Genomic DNA, 6730 nt, shown 5'->3' with positions numbered 1-6730 from the left:
AAAGACTTTTTTTTAATAGATATACAATTTTTGGTTATGCTACGTCTTTAAAATTCAATTATTTTTGATGTAATTGACAGACACAGTCGTCAAATGTGGTGACAATCAACATTTAATTCTCATAAATGTGAAAATATTACCATGTAGTAAAAACAATCTTCTCAGTGCGTAACTGTTCAAATTGAGCTAATCAGAGGAGTCGAAAGGCATAGCAACTGCAGGCAGAACACGATCGGGAAGTTTGATCTGAGTGTGTTTACTTTCAACTGAATCCCCATTGGCTCATTCATCAAAACAAAGTCGTCTTCAAAGGCTTTGCTCTGTGAACGGACTAGTTCAGGAGGGTGGGGGTGAGCTGGACAGGTACACTGATCCTCCTCTTTGACACTTTTGTGAGTTTGATTGTAGATAATAATTTAGAGATCACTTTGTGATCAGCTAATATGTTTAATGTCATTCGTATTTTAACTAGTATGATGTATTTCTGGCCCCTCGTTTTCTCTTAACCATGTCATGAACGGCAGATGAGTGACAAATACAGGCTGAATGAAATAACATTATTTCAGCTTTAAAGCTGATAACTAAAACAGTGAAACATTTTTTTGTCATTGGTATTTAGAAAACATCTGTATGACAGTGTATTAGGGCCATTTTACACAAAATAATAACAAAAATTACAACAGAAATTCTCCTAAATGTACGAGAAAAAAGTCATAACTAGTAGATAACGATAGTAAATTCATATATTTATTAATTAAAAAGTCATTGGCTGAGTGTATTACTTTTTTCTGTAAATGTAAGAGTTTTAAAGTTGTGCAATTATCTCTTTAAATCACGTAAATGTGGACTTGAAATACGTTAATTTACGAGAAGAAGAAAAAAGTAAAAAAAAATAACTAGAAAAGAACCAAAGTTGGTTGTTCATCTGAGCCGTGCTGGAAGATGAAGACGGAGCATTTATGAAGCTTAATTTCCATATTAGTGTCAAAAACAAAGACAATTTGAACCTTTTGGCGTCTCACAATCACACAAATATCAGAGAGTATTTCCAGGGTTCTGTGTCGTAATGCAGAGTTTCATGAGTAAGATAAGGAGCTCAGAGACACATGTTTGCAGAATCAGATGTAACCAATGTGTCCCAATAGCTTAGCTTAAGCACAATGCTTCTGTAGGCTAGATCAGAAGACCAAATCTGACTCTAGGAGTAGAGGGAGAGACTGAGACAAGGTTTTTTGTGTTTTGCTGGTACCATATATTTTTTTAGAATAACAAAAACATACAAAAAAAAGACAAATATACATGATGTACATGAATTACATGAATGGCCATTCAAAGGGAAGAAAAGATCCCAGAAAAAAAAAAGAAAAGTTTGTGTTATGGATCAGGTTCTGGTTAAAGTCCAACAGACTGGGTGACCTGTCCATGCACCCAGTTGTTCTCGAGTCCAAAGAAAATTCAAAAACGACCAAATGTCCAACAGAAAGAACATGCTCCAACTACGTATGTAGATTGGTCGGTCAAAGGGAAAAAAAACAGAAAAAAGAAGAAAGGGCGGCTGTGAAAAAGCCTCCTACCAGCCCGACCAGAGCAGGAGAAAGTATTTAGTGGAGTAGGAATTTTCCATGACATCCAAAGTCATGTTTCGGTTCCAGGCTCTAGCTCGCCATCAACACCTGGCCTGAATAGAGGAAACAGGGCCAGTGTAAGACCTCTATTTGAGTTCTCAGTGTTAGCTTTTGATTCTCAGTGTGCACACAATTTCTAATCAACAATAAATAAATAATGCAGGTCGCTCTATAAATAACAGTGACTGTAAACTTCCATATTGTACAATAAATAGTATCAAAAATAGTTCATCTTAATAAATAACAATGAGCTATAATTAAACAATTCATATATCAAAAATAAAGTGCATAGTTTGGATACACAATGATAATTAAACACTAGCAGCACAAGAGGAATAACTTTAAAGTGCTTAGCAGTGCATCAAATAATAACCTGTCCAAACAACATTTAAGTTTGGTCACTAAAGTACATTAAAACATAAACACAGTGATAGGGTCTAAAGATAATAATACAATACAGACTCGGTAGAAGTTTAGTCTCAATAAATTAAATACATTTGGAGAAAATCGGCTTTAAACACAGTGCTAACCGCTCCATATAAAATCAATGGAGGCGGCTAGGCTAAGCGCTAGTTCGACTCACCAGTTCGTAGTCTAACTCTGCTCTCAAACGCTCTTTCGCCACGGGTCGGCACCGGTAGTTGGCCCCTATAGTTTGACATCAGTTGCCGTAATGTCAGACATTTCAATAGCGAACCAACAATGAAATTTGCCAAACATACCTCCAGCAAACTCGCCCTGAGCATGCCCTGAGCTACTACTGGCAGCCTGTTAGGGGTGGAGTTTATCACCTCCGATTTGGCGTGCTTGGCCACGTGACCTCATTACGCAGCTGCGTCAGACGCACAGACGTAAAGACGCACTGCCGGTGTATTAAACCGAGAAGTTATTATTTTTTGATATTTATATTTTATGTTGTGTTTATTTTAGTGAAGGTTTCCACCCGGGCTACAAGAACTTTATTCTATTCACTCACATACCCAGAAGCCTGTTCGTGTTCTCACGCCATCATTGTGTCACGTGTAGAAGAGCCGCAGAGGAGAATGTAAACAGTGCTGCTCATGCTCCGTTCTCTGGATGAAAAGAACTGTTTCAACACAAAATAATGAAGAGGGATTCACTTGATCTGTTATGTTAGCACAACAACATTAAAATTCCAAAAACTGGGCCTCTGCAGACGGAAGCATCACAGAGATCTGGAAGAGATCTCGTCTTTCACAGAGGAAAAAGTGACAGGAAGTGGGCGGTGGCAGGGACAGCGATGCTTTGTTAGCAGGCTCTGGGTTCCTGCAAGCCGAATTAAATCATGAAAAAGACGCTTTCACAATTTAGTCTCTGCTGCTGCACACCGCGGTCGCTCGCAGAACTGTAGACTCATTTACACTTTAAATCTCGCAAATTTACCAGAAAAGAACTAATAGATTTATTAGAGTCGTAAATTTACGACTTTAAATCTCATAATTTTACGTCTATTTTTTTTCCCCTAATACTCTGTCAAATAATTGCATTCATCCAGGAGAAACTAAATGTGTTCATCGTTTTGTATTTTTCAGAATGGCCCTTCCCAGGATTCTCAATGAGAGAAAAGATTGTCCCTATTACAGGCCTCCGATGCTCCACATTAAGGTCCTGAAACTTCAGGACAAAAAAGGGTGGTGGCTTGGCAGTTTGATGCACAAACTGCTAGGCCAGCCAGCATTAAAAACAATCGAGTGGCAGTCATCTCAGATGGCAAGAGTACCAGCAGGATCACTCTTTTCGAAGAGTTAGGAGGAAAAGTGGAGGAGGGGGGTTGTTAGGTAGTGAGGGGATATGGCCCTCTGGGTAATAACCCCCCATATTACATAACAATTAACAGAGACACCAAATTCTACTGGGGGTCGGACATCGAGGTCCCGTCCCATCTCTACGATGAGGCAGAGGCATCTTTTAATCCTCCCTCGAAGCTGATCAGCCTCCGAGAGGTTGGGGACCAGAGGGACCTCGTCAGCATCCAGGGGAAGGTCACTGAGGCAAGACTAGTTTTTTTCAAGATTTTCTTTTTTATGAAAATGAATTTGTCAAACGTAATTTCTGTGAAATATTTTTGCTTTTTAACCGACTAATTTCCTTATTTGAATAGATATCCCTCTCATGACAAGTGATTTAAAATTCTGATAAATGTTTTCCCAAATAGGCAGTCTGTCTAAATTTTAAACCTGGTGCTATCGTATGGGGACCCAGCCTTACATTAACGTGTTATCCCTCCCATTACACATGTGGATCAAGTTGTACAGGATTTTATGTCTGCCATGGACACTAGTGAAACTCAAAAGTCATTGACAATAAGTTCTGTGTCTTCTTCCCCCTCCAACACCCCCCCCCCCTCTTGTTCCTTTCCGTCCGGTCCAACTAAAAGTGATTAAGAAAATATTCCATATAAATTAAGTTTAGCAAAAAATACAAAAGGGGTTTTCACAAAGATGCACTTTGAGAGTGAGAAAATCAATAACCCCATTTTGTAACAGCAAAATCTGCCCAACTTTAGAAGCTCTCAGCTCGCATCTGTTTGCTCAGCTGTTGGACCGGACAAGTTAAAAAAAAAAAAAAAGATAGAAAATAAGCTTTGTGTGATGTCTTGTGGGGTCCAGACGACCCCAAACTTAACATAAACCTACCTAGGATAACGGAAGGCTTACAACATCCTGAATGCTAAAATGCTAATGCTAAACATCTTTTCATGTTCACAAAGTAATCTTTAAGCAAAGTGAATCATTTGAAAAGGCAAACTTTGATCTAGAATTTTTTGTGTGCACATTACTATTGTCTGCAGCAGCCTCTGATAGAAATGCTTACTGTCAGCACAATCAGATCAGAAGGTGATCACTGCGTTTGTTAAATTGTTAATCTGCTGGTTCTATTTTCAGATCTCAAGTGTGAGAAAGGTCCAGAGCGGCAGAGACCAAGTGCCTGTGAGAAACATCCGAGTTGAAGAGGTAATGTGAAGAATATTTCAGAAAGTTCTGCGTTTAAAAATAGTGGATTATTTGGTCAAATTACTTAAACTATTTCGTGTTATGTTTCCTTCACATAGGATGGATTTCAGATCAGAGTGGCTCTGTGGAGGGAGGTATCGGTTGAAAGCATTTTGGTAGGAGACATGGTGTCAGTCTCCCATCTGAAGGTTGAGCCCTCTGCTTACAGTCGACAATTAAAGTCGACCAAGTTTACAAGAGAGGAGGTAAGCATTCATTCTTTGTATGTGCAATGTAAAAAAAAAATGTATCACCATGTTTCCACCATGTTTCCTGTTTTAAACCATGACACCCATGTTATCTGTGCATCTCTTGATTCCATTCAAGTTGGTTAAGCATCACGAAGTCTGCACAAACAAGTGTTCATAAGTGTAAAGAACTGTACAAAATCTGGTCGGAGTTAGAGTTAATACACCAAATCGTTCATAAGTGCAGCAGTGTCTTCAGCTCACTGCTCCCCCAGGGGATAAGAACATATTAACACAATTAGTTACATGACAGCTAACGGGGGCTGCACGGTGGCGCAGTGGTTAGCGCTCTTGCCTCACAGCGAGAAGGCCCCGGTTCGACTCCCGGCTGAGACCTTTCTGTGTGGAGTTTGCATGTTCTCCCCGTGCATGCGTGGGTTTTCACCAGGGACTCCGGCTTCCTCCCACCGTCCAAAAACATGCTTCATAGTGTAGCAGTCCACCCTTGGAAAACAGCTCTGATAACTTGTACTGAACAGTTGGCCACTCAACTTTCGGTGGAATGTCTTTTTTCAAAGATAACAAAGAGTCCCTCTCCCAGCAGGGGGGGGGGGTGGCATAAAGTGGGCCACAACCCCTACCTTCCAATCGGATATAAGCCATAAACCAGCAGGACCCCTGACTATTCAAATGCAGGATAGTCTGGCTAACGTCGCCCGTCAACCTCAAAGAATCTCTGTTCCAGGAGACTGACCCCCCCCAGAAAGTATGTAAGCATGCCTGACAGACACTCTGAATCCTTTGTTTGAACAATGTGACCCTGCATACCTTTCTTATGTTTTAAAACACAGGATTTTGCTCACTGGATCTTACATGTAAAACATCTCTCCACAGCCACAAGAAATGTCCTAATATTATTACATGTGTGTAATCAAACCTTTGTTCCTAGCAGAAGAGGATTCCACAACTATTTTGAGGTTAAAATCCATTAATAATCATTGTGTAACCGTCAAAGCTTGGAGAATTGGTTTTCTGTGTTTATGTGGATTTTGGGAAGCATTTTATGTGCCACATATAGGATTCACACACACATATAGGGTTTTACAAACTTTTTGATAACTTTGTTTGATAGAAACTCCTTTTGTGGTTAATTCAGCATTAAAGATTAAAACACATCCATAGACCAGAATAAGGTGATGTCCCTGAAATTTGCATAGACAGAGTTCATTGGGACATGCAAATTACCTCCAATTGTAAAACGCCTCAAATCTCCACGGATTGGGCGATTCTGGCCCTGCCTCCCAGTTTGAAAACCCTCGCGCGCTAGCCAGGAAGTCTCTTGCCCACTCCCTCCGCTCTTGCCTTCTTCCTGCATTCCTGCTCTCTTCCCTTTTTCTTTGTTCCTGAAAGCTACCCCTGCAGGCTCAACAACAGGCCTTTCAAGCCATGAGGCACAAGCCTGAGAAGCCAGAACTGGAGCAGAACAGAAACATCTAAGTTCTTCTAGTCTTAAGATCACGTTTTTCTCGCGCGCTTTCTTTCTTTTCAACATTTTTGTCTTCCATTTATTTCATAGACTGATTCCAACTTTTTACCATTTTTGATGCTTTTATTTTGAACTGATTTTAATGCTAGATCATTCAATAAGTTTCATTGTCCGGCCAGCTTTGCGACTTATACTTTTTGGTCACAAAACGGAATAGAGAAATCGTTCGACCACCCCAGAAGCTAAGTGACTGAACAGAGCGGAACCAGCAGAACCGCAGGTTCCCTTTCCTTCTACGCCTGGCTGCAGATCTCGCCTCCATGGCCCGCCTGAACCATCCAGCTAGGAACGAGATCAACCACCCTTCCTGGCAGAGCAGACCCAGATCTCCAGACCGCTGGTGAGAAGTCGAACTTC

General features: G+C 40.5%; 1 long non-coding RNA gene across 1 annotated transcript; it reads right to left on the bottom strand.

The window, feature by feature from the left end:
• Positions 1 to 223: 223 nt before the first annotated feature.
• Positions 224 to 2374, bottom strand: LOC118598375. Its single transcript, XR_004947484.1, has 3 exons — positions 2348 to 2374; positions 2209 to 2273; positions 224 to 1678 (listed from the first exon to the last, which is right to left on the bottom strand). It is a non-coding gene; the product is annotated as an uncharacterized LOC118598375 (long non-coding RNA).
• Between the last annotated feature and the right edge of the window lie 4356 nt (positions 2375 to 6730).

Source organism: Oryzias melastigma, unplaced genomic scaffold, assembly GCF_002922805.2.
Source record: "Oryzias melastigma strain HK-1 unplaced genomic scaffold, ASM292280v2 sc00397, whole genome shotgun sequence".
Lineage (NCBI taxonomy): Eukaryota > Metazoa > Chordata > Actinopteri > Beloniformes > Adrianichthyidae > Oryzias > Oryzias melastigma.
The sequence above is the reverse complement of the archived record's forward strand: the minus strand, read 5'-3'. Positions and strand labels throughout refer to the sequence as shown.